This window comes from Meles meles, chromosome 16 (assembly GCF_922984935.1).
Source record: "Meles meles chromosome 16, mMelMel3.1 paternal haplotype, whole genome shotgun sequence".
In the NCBI taxonomy this organism is placed as follows: domain Eukaryota; kingdom Metazoa; phylum Chordata; class Mammalia; order Carnivora; family Mustelidae; genus Meles; species Meles meles.
The window spans coordinates 31714108-31728006 of NC_060081.1; positions in this window are offsets into that span (position 1 = coordinate 31714108).

Genomic DNA, 13899 nt, shown 5'->3' on the forward strand with positions numbered 1-13899 from the left:
AGATGCCCATTCTCACATGGTGGCTGAAAGCATGGCTATCCCTGTTTAACCTGTCCTTAGGGACATATCAGATGCCTAATCCAGATTGAGGGTGCTCAGGCTCCCAGGCAGATGTTTGGGCGACCCACGGACATGACTGCACACAGGAGCTGCTCCCCTCCCCCTGAGGGACCAGAGCCTTCCCATTTATGGTCTCTCGCTTCTGACTCATTGCATGTATATGGTACCTCTGCCTCAGTCCTTCTCAGTGTCTGTCTCCACAGTCTTCAGCTGGACAGTGACAGCTCAGGTCTAAAAACCCTAATTGGTTTGTTGTTTAGGGCTGCAACTGAGACCTGGCCCCATATCCTGGGAGTCCACATCAGGGAAAAGCAGGTATAGGGCAGCTGAGAGCAGAAGAAAAGCCGGCCCTTCCCTCCTACCCTGGGGGCCCCGCTGCTCACCGCATCCATGTAGGTGAGTTGCTCTGCCACCAGCTTGGGAGGGAAGTCCAGGAGGTCAGGTTCCTTCTCCTTGAGCTGGTTCTTGGGTTGGCAGGATGCCTCTGCGGCTGGAGTGGGCTCAGCGGCAACTGGGACAGCTGGAGTAAAAACTCCCAGGCAAGCCGATGGCCCAGCTGTCCATGCCGCAGGACCCGGCGACCATTCATCACATAGGAGCCCCTGTTTCAGAACGTTCTAGAGCAGCCAGTGGAGGGGAGGCTGGCTCGGACCCTGAAGGTGATGGCTGATGCAGAGCCAGGGTTGCCACTCTCTCCATGGGAGGTTCTTTGGCTGACTCAGCTGCTGGAATGAGTCACATAGCCGACACGGGGGTAGCAGAAAGGGAAAGGTTCAGCCACATCACTGACATTCCATGGGCCTTTCCCTCAATGGGACAGATCCCATGGCCTTTCAAGGAGTACCCAGCCCATGAGCCCCATCCCGGTTGGCCTTCCCAGCTTGCAATGCCCCTTACTCTCCACCTCAGTCTATGCGAACTGCAGAAATTCCCACTGCCTCAGCAGAATGAAGGCATGGATGTTCATGTCCCAGTCATGCCAGGTGAGGTGCACATAGGCCCCCTTGACCTCCAAATGGGCACCGTGCAGGGATTGCCCTATATCCTGCCATGTCTGCTCAGGCCATGTTCCCAAGATGGGACACAGAGTGCTGGGGAAAGTCATATGTGGAGCAGAGACAGGGACCTGTACTTTCCTTCCCCATGCTACTCCCACAGCAACATTCTTTCTGTGTGGGCCCCACAGAATGGGCCCAGCCCACATCCAACCACTCTGGAGCTGTCTTTGTTGACTGCTGACCAGGTGGGATGAGGGACCTCCCATAGTCTGTCCTTTGGTCCCTCAGTCATACATCCTTCATGCAGACCAATATCTGTGTTTTGGTTGGAGGCCGATGGGTGAGTGGTCTGGTCTCCACACCTTCTGTCCTTGGCCCCACTTGTATTGGTCAGTGGAGGTGGATATGGATAGCAGCGACAGCACAAGAACGGACCATCCAAGGGGCAGTTATTGCAGGCGCCAACTAAGCCCACAATGGGCTCTGCTTCCCATAGAGCTTGGCATCCCATCCACAGCTCTCTTGGACTCATTGGCTTCTTCAGAGGATGCCGCCCCATTAAGCTCTCCCATGGAAGTCAAGAGTTCTGGGAGATCCATCGTTCTGAACGTCCTTCACCAGTAACAACACCTGTCGCCTCCCACCCTGCTCTGTGGAGGCAGCCGGCCCTCCTTTGGCACCCAAAGACCTATCCTGTTCTTCCTTGATCGTAGAGTGCATCCTCATGGTCCCAATAGAGGTGGATCCATTCATCCTTAGAGTAGGTCACAGAGATATCCCATTTTATGAATGCTAGACATGCATGCTTAGGATGTGGAGAGTGCCTATCTGACCCTAGGATGAGAATTGAGACCCAGACATTGTCTCTACTTTACCCATTCACTGCTCTTGGTGACTAGAGAGTGCCTGCATTCCTAGGTGCTTAAGAACCATGACTGAATGAAATCATCCCAAACAAGACTTTGCAAATCCTGAGTTGCCCTTGGGCTGCTATGTCTGCTCCCAGTGTATCCTTGCCCTGTGCACATAAAAGACCACAGTCAGGACCAGCTAGATGGCATCTCAGAGGTCCTTTGCCAATATGAAAGCTTCCAGCTTTCCATTTCCTTTCCATAGACCCAGAAGGACCAGAGGCCTGTGAGGGTTGAGCCTGAACGTGTCTTCCCTAGAGAGAGAAATGTTAAATGGGAAGATGGCTAGCATATCCAGCAGCCCTTTCTACAGATCTGGTCCCCAGAGAAGCACATGCCATGTTTCCTCCCATGACTTCCTCCAGTCACCCTATGAGGTTAATCTTCTTAGCACCCCCACTTTTCAGGAGGGGAAAGGGAAGGTCAGAGAGGTGCAGTGACATTCCCAAGACTTACAACCTGTAGACTGAAGGCTCCCCCTTGTGCTGGCTATGGGGTTGGCACTCATCTATTGAACTGCTGATCCAGGACCTGCTGGGCTGACCTGAACATCTGATAGATGGAGCACATTGTTGCGATGTTTGGGAAGCTTCCATCCAGGAAGAATAGGAACAGGGATTGTCCTCATTCTGCACTGCGCCTTCTCTGAGCACCAGTATCATGCAGGCCTCAACAGGGTCGGGGATGATTCCTTTTCCAGCAGGCAGACAAGTGGGTGGAATGGGCGGGGGGGCAAAGTAGTTAGCTTCAATGCCATCAACCACCAGGAGGAGCAGCGTCTGGATCTCAGACTGCATCCTCCCATCCCCTTGGGAACTTGTGCAAGAAGAGGGACTTGAATGCCCACCCAGAAAAAAGGGTCTAGGCTGAAAACATAAAACCAACTGTTTGTAGGCTTCCAAAGGACCATCTAGGCTTAAATGTACTGATGACTTCAACACATCCTGTTAGCTGGACAATAATGGCTTGTCTGTCTCTTCACAGCCTGTATGAAGAGCTGTATGTATGCCTTGGAGTCATGAGGAAGGAACCCTACAGTCGAGAGGAGAAAAGAGAGGTTGAGAATCTCCAAGGTTGCTCAAGATCATCAGCGTTGGGCCTGAGAACTGTCCAAAGCATGGACTGCATGGCATTTCACCTATACTGATGAGGCTTGGCCTGTTGCTGTCAGGGGACGAAAGGTTCAGGGGGAAATCACGTTCCTTGGCAGGCCCCAGGGCAGCTAGTTGTGTCTAGTCTGGGTTCTGGCCTTGCGCTAATCATCTCTGGGTCCTGAGACTGGCCATGAACCTGGACCCGTTTTCACTCTAGTCCAGCACTGGATGTTGTTAGCGGCCTGAGTTCCCTGGTGTTTGTCAAGGGAGATGGGGTAGCTGAAGCCTTGCAGCAGCTCATGCCAGATGCCCTGGGTGGAGCTCTGAGAAGACAGAGCCAGCTACCTGGGACAGGAGGCATCAGAGGCCTTCCACCCAATCTTTGGGTCTAAGTTTTCTGGCAGATGGAGTGACCCAGATCATCTGGGAGGACCCTTAAGGTGCCCGTTCCTTGCAGCATTGCTGGAATGGCAACCAAATTGAGTCACGTCAAGTTCCAGCAGCCTTGAGAGACTGAGTCACTGTGGCAGACCACCTCCTTTATGGGGGACTGTGAAGACCTAGAGGGAAACAGCTTGTGAGCTGGTGGACCGCCAAGGATTCTATATGTTCTGAGAGATGATACCTTCCAGAAAGACCTATAGAATGGCTTGATCCCACTGTCCCTTTCCTAGGTTTAATCACCCTATATGGTATGAGGATTTAGAAGGGCATGGGCCAGTTCTCCAAAGACAGCAGAGCTGGGTTCTCCACAGGTTAGCTTGCATGAGTAGGGAAAAACATAAAACCAGTGCAAAAAGGCAAAGATACTCAGGGCTTCATGAAAAGCAACACAAGGCCAAAGGAAAGAAAACAACCGCGCTCCAAACCATGGAAAAAAATTCACTCTCTTCTCTACCAGTCCCACGGAGGTGAAGAGGGTCTTTCTCCCTTACCCCATAGCTGGTGGCAGATATGCGGAGGTTTGGGTTACTTTGGGGTTGAGTCTGTGGGATACTCAAGTGGAAACGCTATTGGAAGGACACAGGTTTGTCCCCATATTTGAGTGTGGGCCCTGGTTGTGGAAAACCCTCTTCCCATTCTCACCTCAGAGCAGCACTAATCCTGCTTGGCCTGGGACAACTGACCCTTGTCCAGCAAGTTGGCGTCGTTGAAGTCCCCAGTCAGCTCATTCACAATCTCTGGGGTTCAGCTCTGAAAATGCAGTGCCACACAGATACAAGGCCAAGAGCCATTAGCAGCCTCCTGGGACATTGCCACAAGGGGACACCCCCATTAGACACCGTGTTCTCTAGTTCAGGCTAAGAGGGATGGCTGAAAAGACATATAGGAAGGATGTAGCCAGAGGACACTCTAAGGCTCATGACTACCATGAGCCTTATCATTGTGTCAGCCCTCACCTTCTCATCCTGCCTGCTATGACCTGGGGTATGAACATGACAGATGGGTCCAACCTCCAACACCAGGCAGCTTGCTTCTGCCCATGAAGGTCATGTCCCTCATCCCCTGTCCCCACTCCTACAAACACACACACAGATGCCCACACAGTAAGGGGCAAGTGCAGTGGGCCCTCTAAGGTGGGACCACAATTGTTGCCGGCTCTCCAATGGGCTTCCTAGAGCTGCCTTGTGTTACCTGTTGGTGTCTCCTGCCCCATGAATAGAAGCTTCAGAAAGGAGGGCTGAAATACTGTCTGCAACTGCAACTGTCTCTGGTTCTGGGCTCCCCTGGGCCCAGCACCCCTGGAAGTAGGAAGAAAACAACTGAACATCGTGTTCTGTCAAAGGTCTCCACTCACATGTGCTGGAGAGCAGGTTGCCCTTTGAAATGGGTGCCTGGTTACCAGAGTTATAAGATCAGTTGGGGCATATCATTAAGGATGTGAGGTCACCCTTTCAGGATTCTAATACCTGGGGCCCTTCGTTCAGTCACACCTCTCCGTAGCCCCTTCAGTTGACTCTTGACCTCTCTTCCCCAGGACTGTACACAATGAGCCCCAAATGCCAGAGGCACCATTCTCTGGAAATGGCCCTCAGGTCCTCCCTTTCAGGAGAAAGAGCTGAAGTCAAACCTTTGTTCTCTTTCCTTTCCCACTTCTGTTCCTCAGTCATTCTGTGTCTCGCCTAGTGCCCACATTCCCAACCTGCATAGTGGGGACCAGGGAGAATCTACTTCTTTGGGACATCTTGGGGGTGTGTGGAGATCGTATTTGTGGTATGTGTGCAATGGTATCACAGGAATCAGAGGCACACATTGAAGGCCAGAAGAATTGCAAGAAGGGATGGGACTTGGCCTGGATGAATGCTCCCAGGAGTCCTGGGTCCCGGCTTTGTGTCGTTTTGGAACCATCCCTTTCCCTCTTGGCGTCATTATACTGGGGCACCATGATGGGGTGGAAATGCACCAAGATGCAGAATTTGTCATCATCGGTAGTGAAACGGCTCAGTTGTTTCCCACATAGATTTAGAATGAGACCTCTTTCCCTCGTTCTGGTCTCTGAGGGGAGCAGCCTTCACTGTGGCACCCAGGGATCCTGCCCTGTGGTGGAGGCATCACTCTGCAAGCTCAAAGTGCTTAGCGAGTGGCTTCTGAGCCATGGGATATACTCAATGTGATGAAATAGCATGCCTCGTGCTTCTCCAGATGTCATGCAAAGAGTTTCGCACTTCCTAGTTACTTTTCTCATGTTCCACTTCTCCCTTGTTCCTCTTTTCTTCTCTCACCCTGAAGCAAAAATACAGCCCAGGTAGTTGGGGCTGGCATCAATCGAGGCTCACAGTGCCAGGAACGGAGTCAGTGGCAAGGACAACATGCGCCCAGATACTCAGATTCTGAGTCGAATGGCTCCCTGAATGATAGGTGCTAACTTGGGGGAAAATCGTCTGCTAGTCCAGCCTCAGTCACAACCACGGGCTCAGAAGAACTGTGGTCCCTAGGCTCTTCATCCCAGGGGCATGTTGACCTTCACTCGCATGGCCCAACATTGGGACATTCAGTTCCTACGTGACTCCTTCTTTGCAGTGAAGGAACATCCTCCCTCTCACCAGCAGTGTTCCTCTTTAGGGCTGACCTGTGCCCTTCTGCAGCTCCCTGGTTATCAGCTTCATCTAGCGGGGGGGAGCTGTAAACTGAGGGGGCCACTGAAGCTCCCGAGCATCTAGGGCTCCTGCTCTTCCACTGACAGCTCCTCCTCCTCCCTCCCCCAGGCCTGCCAGATTCTGGCGAACTTCTGCTCCCTGCATGCCATCCTCACAGCTCTGCAGAGTGTCTCCATTCACCGCCTGAAGAGGACATGGGACAACGTTTCCAGGTGAGTAGGCTTCTCTCCGGGAAGGGATCAGGATGGAGGCGGGATCTCCCACAGGCCTGTCCTTTTCCCCCTTGGTCAGCTGGGACCTCCTGGGAGGCAGCAAAACCTGATCAAAAGACTTGGGCCTGGGGCTGCTTCTCTCAGCCTTCCTGGGAACAGGCCACCATGCCTCCTGCTGGAGAAATCCAATTTCCTCCATGCCCTACCTTGGGCTGAGCTGAATTCCATATTTCCACGTGGTGACTTGGCAGCCACTGAACTCTCTGCCCATGGTTCAACCAAAACTGCACCCAATCCAAGCTGTTCAATTAAGCGAGGAAGGGACGCCCAGGAAGATGCCCAGGAGAACTCCCTCCCATGTCCTCCTCAGAGGAGCCCAGAGAAAACCCTCAGCCAGTCCGTTGGACATGTGGGGGTTCTCCAAGAAAAGGGACTCGCACTCTACCCTGCCACGTTATGTCTCCCCTGAGCCTAACTTCTTTCCCTCTCTTCAGGAAGAGCTGTCACACACTCTCAAAGCTCTGCAGAGAAGACAACCCCAGGACAGGAAACTACTCTTCAAGGCAGCACAGAAGGTGCAGGGCTAGAAGGAGAGGACGGGTGTGAGGAGGCATGATCATGTGTGGATAAAGTAGGGAATGGCCTGAAGCATTCCTCGGGGAGCAGAAGCCTTTGGCATGAACGTGTTGACAGCCTGGTCTGAAGATTCACCCTGGGGCTGGGGCTGTCTGGCTCTATTCACATCTATGCTGAGTTAGGAGCTAGGATGTGCAGCCATCCTGCATTTCCTTACGCAGTTCTTGGCAAGGCAGTGGTGCCCTTCAGGACCCACCCTCTTGGTCAGGTCCATGGTAGCCACTGCTCCCTGTCTGGGGTCTGATGGAACAGAGACTGGTTCTCCCATGCCAGGATAAAGGTTCATACACTTGACCAGAGAATCCTCACACTCTCCTTGCTGGCCAAGGGGACTGTCAGGTCTGGGGGGTTCTGAAGTTCCTGGTCTCCAACATCTACCAGGTGAAACACCCATGTTCCACTCACTTGTCTGAAATGGGGAACTCACCTGACCCAGTAGACCAAGACACGGATGGAATGGGAGCAGGGGAGAAGCATCTATCATGCAAATGGATGCAAAATGAAGCATGGTAGGAATACTTCTATCCAGACACAACAGACTCTTTAAAAAAGGGGAAGGTAGGAAGACCCAAAGAAGGACACTACTTCATCATAATGGAGACCATGGAATAAGAGCGAACATCATGAAATATTTAGACACCCAACATAGGAGCACCCAAAGGCATCCAACAGTTCATAACAAACATGAAGGAACCTTGACAGCAATACCATACAGTGGGGGACTCTAACACCCCACATCTATTAATGGAGACGTGATCCAAACTGACAATCAACAAGGAATCAATGATTTTGAGGGATGCACTCATTTGAACACATAGATGCAGAACCTTCCACCCTGAAACAGCAGAATCCGTAGTGCTTACAAGTGCACAGGGAACATTCTCCAGAATAGATCACACGTTAGGGCACAACACAAGTCTCAACAAACTCCAAAAGATGGATATCATACCATGCATCATTTCTGAGCATGACACTATGGAACTCCAAATGAACCCCAAGAGCAAATCTGGAGAGACCATGAATCCATGGAGTTTAAATTACATGTATCCAACAAGGACTGGGTCAACTGAGAATCCAAAGAGGAAATCCAAAATTACATGGAAGCAAAAGGACAAGCCAAGGGTCCCCTAACTTGCAGATACAGTGCAAGGGAATCGAAGAAGACAGGATCCAGCACCACAAGAAAAATCCCCAATACTGTAAGCTGACACAAAAGGACCTAGCAAAAGTACAACACAGAGCTCCTGAGCAGTCGCTCAGCCTGGGCGAGTTGGAGCTCCTGCTGTTGGGTGCATGCTTAGCTTCCATCTCGACTCTAAGTCCCAGAATGGGGGGGGGGGGGTATTTCCTTACTTCCAGAACCATCCCCACCAGGGCCACTGGGGAATCAACCCTTCAGGGGATTCTTGGCAGAGAGAAATTGCCAAAAAGGCCCAGGAAACAACCACACCTTCCCTGCTGGTGGATCAAGGTGGCCAATTAGCTTTCCCTCTGTGGAACATTCCACAGTGCTTTTGGGGGGATGATCCTCTCAGGTTCTGATGCCCAGGGTATCATGGCAAAGTGCAGATTCCAATTGAGAAACCCTGGGAGGGACCTGACCCTTTGCATTTCCAGCATGCTCAGAGCTGATGCTTGGTCACCAGTCCCTGGAGCACATGGAGAAACAACTTGTCAGTGGACTAGTGGACAAAATGTCCTCTCTTTCACCACAAAGAAGAGATTGATCAGCAACAGTCTGGCAGCCACAAAGAGGTGTTTGATTGTCAGGAAGATCAACAGCCAGGCAGGGCTTTGTCCACCCCCACAGGCCTCTCCTTCTGTTCTCCAGGGTATAGGGAGGCAGGATGGGAGGAAAGACAGTTTGTTCAGTGGAAGCTAAATCCTGAGCTTGAGTTCCTTTTGACCTAGTAGACTGGGCACTCCTAGGAGGCTTCCTCTCTGGCCTCTATGGAAGGCCATTCTAAACACCAGTGCTTGCTTCCCAAGTGCTGGGATCCTGGGCAGAAAGCGACGGAACACAAGAGAGTCACAGGGAAGTGACACAGTTTGATCATGAAAGCTTGGAGTTGTGAAAGACCCTCTCTTGCCCTATGTTCCATTGGTCAGAAACCTCTCAGCAACCACTCAGAGGATAGACAGGCAGGTACATAGCAGGGACGGGGATCCCTGGGAGCCACTGTCAACCAAACCTGGTGGTCTCTTCATCACAATTCACACAGACCAAGATACTGAGGTAAGACTTAACATCCGTGGGTGTTACGCTAACATAGGTTTTTGATTCATGGATGACTTTTCAGAAACAGAAAAGAAGAATAAAGGGAATAAGGAAAGAGAGACAATTTAAAAAAACAGACTCAAATATAGAGAACATACTGGTGGGAACCAGGTGGGGGGATGGGTGGAAGAGGGCTGGGGATTAAGAGTACACTTATTGTGCTGAGCACTGAGTCATATACAGAAATCCTGAATCCCTACTGTTCACCTGAAACGATGAAATCCCTGAAGGTCAATTAGACTGTATTTTCAAAAATTTCTTTGAAAGATGGTATTAGGAGATCAAAGATGAGATTATGCTCTGAGACTTTCATAATCAGGTCTCCTCAGGCTGAACATAAATGTACATTAAAGATCAATGAAAAAGTCCAAAGACAAATGTGAAGTCTGTTGATATGGAAAGGAAAGAGCCCACCTCTTTGTTCACAGAAATGATACCTTCCTATGCTATTGGCTGTTGTAAAAACATTTCACTCATGTCCCCTTGGATCTATGCTCCTCTGGTGTTTCCATTCTACTTGGTTGTGTGTCTTCATGAAGTAGTTGAAGGAATGATCCTATCCCTTGTTTCATGGACTAATCCATAGTTGGCTCTTTCTAGCCCCTGGAAGATTGGAACTGGAGGGCCTTCTGGAAAACATAGCACAACTGGATCTCTCATCGTTTTCCAGAGAAGGAAAGGGAGGCCCCACAAGGGCATCAATGGAACAGTAACACAGAGGAGGTTCTCCCGACACCCGCTTCAGGATCCCAACTCACTGAGCAGGAGTGAAGAAACCCCGTCCCTCCAGACACAATGGACACATCACTGGAATGGGTCATTTCTCTGGAAAAGTGAAATGTGGTCAAACATGAAAAGATACAAAATAACATCACTGAAAGAAAGCCCACTGTGATCTCCTGCCCTGGGTTTTAAGTCCCACCTATGTGTGAAGCCATTTGATAATCACAGGGGAAGGGAGGGAAAACTGAATGGGAAGTCACCAGAGAGGGAGAAAAACGATGAGAGGCTCTTACCTAAGAAACAAGCAGAGGGTTGCTGGAGGGGAGGTGGGTGCGGCTATGGGCCAATTTGGGCAGGAGCATAAAGGAGGGTATGCGATGTGATGAGCACTGGGGGTGATACACAACTGATGAATGATTGGGCACTACCTCGGAAGCTAATGAGGTACTGTATGGTGCCTAACTGACTTTCAACAACAACAACAACAACAACAACAACAAGAAAATACAATCCAAAGTTCTGTGTTTTCTTGATTTTCAATGTGGAAAATACTGGATGATTTCTTGTCTTCCCTCCGGCAAGGAAATGAGACAGCCTATTCATGAGGAAGCAATTCTCAGGACACTCTACCTTTTTCAGCCCTAAAGAGGTTTTCAATCATGCTTTCACCAGTTGCAGTCCTTATGCCGTTCTAGTCTATTTGGAGCACTCTTTTTTTTTTTTCTCTCATTTTATTTATTTTTTCAGCGTAACAGTATTCGTTTTTTTTGCACAACACCCAGTGCTCCATGCAAAACGTGCCCTCTCCATTACCCACCACCTGTTCCCCCAACCTCCCACCCCTGACCCTTCAAAACCCTCAGGTTGCCCCAACCTCCCACCCCTGACCCTTCAAAACCCTCAGGTTGTTTTTCAGAGTCCATAGTCTCTTATGGTTCGCTTCCCCTCCCCAATGTCCATAGCCCGCTCCCCCTCCCCCAATCCCACCTCCCCGCAGCAACCCCCAGTTTGTTTTGTGAGATTAAGAGTCATTTATGGTTTGTCTCCCTCCCAATCCCATCTTGTTTCATTTATTCTTCTCCTATCTCCTACCCCCCCATGTTGCTTCTCCATGTCCTCATATCAGGGAGATCATATGATAGTTGTCTTTCTCCGATTGACTTATTTCACTAAGCATGATACGCTCTAGTTCCATCCACGACGTCGCAAATGGCAAGATTTCATTTCTTTTGATGGCTGCATAGTATTCCATTGTGTATATATACCACATCTTCTTGATCCATTCATCTGTTGATGGACATCTAGGTTCTTTCCATAGTCTGGCTATTGTAGACATTGCTGCTATAAACATTCGGGTACACGTGCCCCTTCGGATCACTATGTTTGTATCTTTAGGGTAAATACCCAGTAGTGCAATTGCTGGGTCATAGGGTAGTTCTATTTTCAACATTTTGAGGAACCTCCATGCTGTTTTCCAGAGTGGTTGGACCAGCTTGCATTCCCACCAACAGTGGAGGAGGGTTCCCCTTTCTCCACATCCTCGCCAGCATCTGTCATTTCCTGACTTGTTCATTTTAGCCATTCTGACTGGTGTGAGGTGATATCTCATTGTGGTTTTGATTTGTATTTCCCTGATGCCGAGTGACGTGGAGCACTTTTTCATGTGTCTGTTGGCCATCTGGATGTCTTCTTTGCAGAAATGTCTGTTCATGTCCTCTGCCCATTTCTTGATTGGATTGTTTGTTCTTTGGGTGTTGAGTTTGCTAAGTTCCTTATAGATTTTGGATACTAGCCCTTTATCTGATATGTCGTTTGCAAATATCTTCTCCCATTCTGTCAGTTGTCTTTTAGTTTTGTTAACTGTTTCCTTTGCTGTGCAAAAGCTTTTGATCTTGATGAAATCCCAACAGTTCATTTTTGCCCTTGCTTCCCTTGCCTTTGCCGTTGTTCCTAGGAAGATGTTGCTACGGCTGAGGTCGAAGAGGTTGCTGCCTGCATTCTCCTCAAGGATTTTGATGGATTCCTTTCTCACATTGAGGTCCTTCATCCATTTGGAGTCTATTTTTGTGTGTGGTGTAAGGAAGTGGTCCAATTTCATTTTTCTGCATGTGGCTGTCCAATTTTCCCAGCACCATTTATTGAAGAGGCTGTCTTTTTTCCATTGGACATTCTTTCCTGCTTTGTCAAAGATTAGTTGACCATAGAGTTGAGGGTCGATTTCTGGGCTCTCTATTCTGTTCCACTGATCTATGTGTCTGTTTTTGTGTCAGTACCATGCTGTCTTGATGATGACAGCTTTGTAATAGAGCTTGAAGTCCGGAATTGTAATGCCACCAACTTTGGCTTTGTTCTTCAATATTCCTTTGGCTATTCGAGGTCTTTTCTGGTTCCATATAAATTTTAGGATGATTTGTTCCATTTCTTTGAAAAAAATGGATGGTATTTTGATAGGGATTGCATTAAATGTGTAGATTGCTTTAGGTAGCATAGACATTTTCACAATATTTCTTCTTCCAATCCAGGAGCATGGAACATTTTTCCATTTTTTTGTGTCTTCCTCCATTTCTTTCATGAGTACTTTATAATTTTCTGTGTATAGATTCTTAGTCTCTTCGGTTAGGTTTATTCCTAGGTATCTTATAGTTTTGGGTACAATTGTAAATGGGATTGACTCCTTAATTTCTCTTTCTTCAGTCTTGTTGTTGGTGTACAGAAATGCAACTGATTTCTGTGCATTGATTTTATATCCTGACACTTTACTGAATTCCTGGACAAGTTCTAGCAGTTTTGGAGTGGAGTCTTTTGGGTTTTCCACATATAGTATCATATCATCTGCGAAGAGTGATAGTTTGACTTCTTCTTTACCAATTTGGATGCCTTTAATTTCTTTTTGTTGTCTGATTGCTGAGGCTAGGACTTCTAGTACTATGTTGAATAGCAGTGGTGATAATGGACATCCCTGCCGTGTTCCTGACCTTAACGGAAAAGCTTTCAGTTTTTCTCCATTGAGAATGATATTTGCGGTGGGTTTTTCATAGATGGCTTTGATAATATTGAGGTATGTGCCCTCTATCCCTACACTTTGAAGAGTTTTGATCAGGAAGGGATGCTGTACTTTGTCAAATGCTTTTTCAGCATCTATTGAGAGTATCATATGGTTCTTGTTCTTTCTTTTATTAATGTGTTCTATCACATTGATTGATTTGCGGATGTTGAACCAACCCTGCAGCCCTGGAATAAATCCCACTTGATCGTGGTGAATAATCCTTTTAATGTACTGTTGAATCCTATTGGCTAGTATTTTGGCGAGAATTTTTGCGTCTGTGTTCATCAAGGATATTGGTCTGTAGTTCTCTTTTTTGGTGGGATCCTTGTCTGGTTTTGGGATCAAGGTGATGCTGGCCTCATAAAATGAGTTTGGAAGTTTTCCTTCCATTTCTATTTTTTGGAACAGTTTCAGGAGAATAGGAATGAGTTCTTCTTTAAATGTTTGGTAGAATCCCCCTGGGAAGCCGTCTGGCCCTGGGCTTTTGTTTGTTTGGAGATTTTTGATGACTGTTTCAATCTCCTTACTGGTTATGGGCCTGTTCAGGTTTTCTATTTCTTCCTGGTTCAGTTGTGGTAGTTTATATGTCTCTAGGAATGCATCCATTTCTTCCAGATTGTCCAATTTGTTGGCGTAAAGTTGCTCATAGTATGTTCTTATAATTGTCTGTATTTCTTTGGTGTTAGTTGTGATCTCTCCTCTTTCATTCATGATTTTATTGATTTGGGTCCTTTCTCTTTTCTTTTTGATGAGTCTGGCCAGGGGTTTATCAATCTTATTGATTCTTTCAAAGAACCAGCTCCTAGTTTCATTGATTTTTTCTATTGTTTTTTTGGTTTCTAT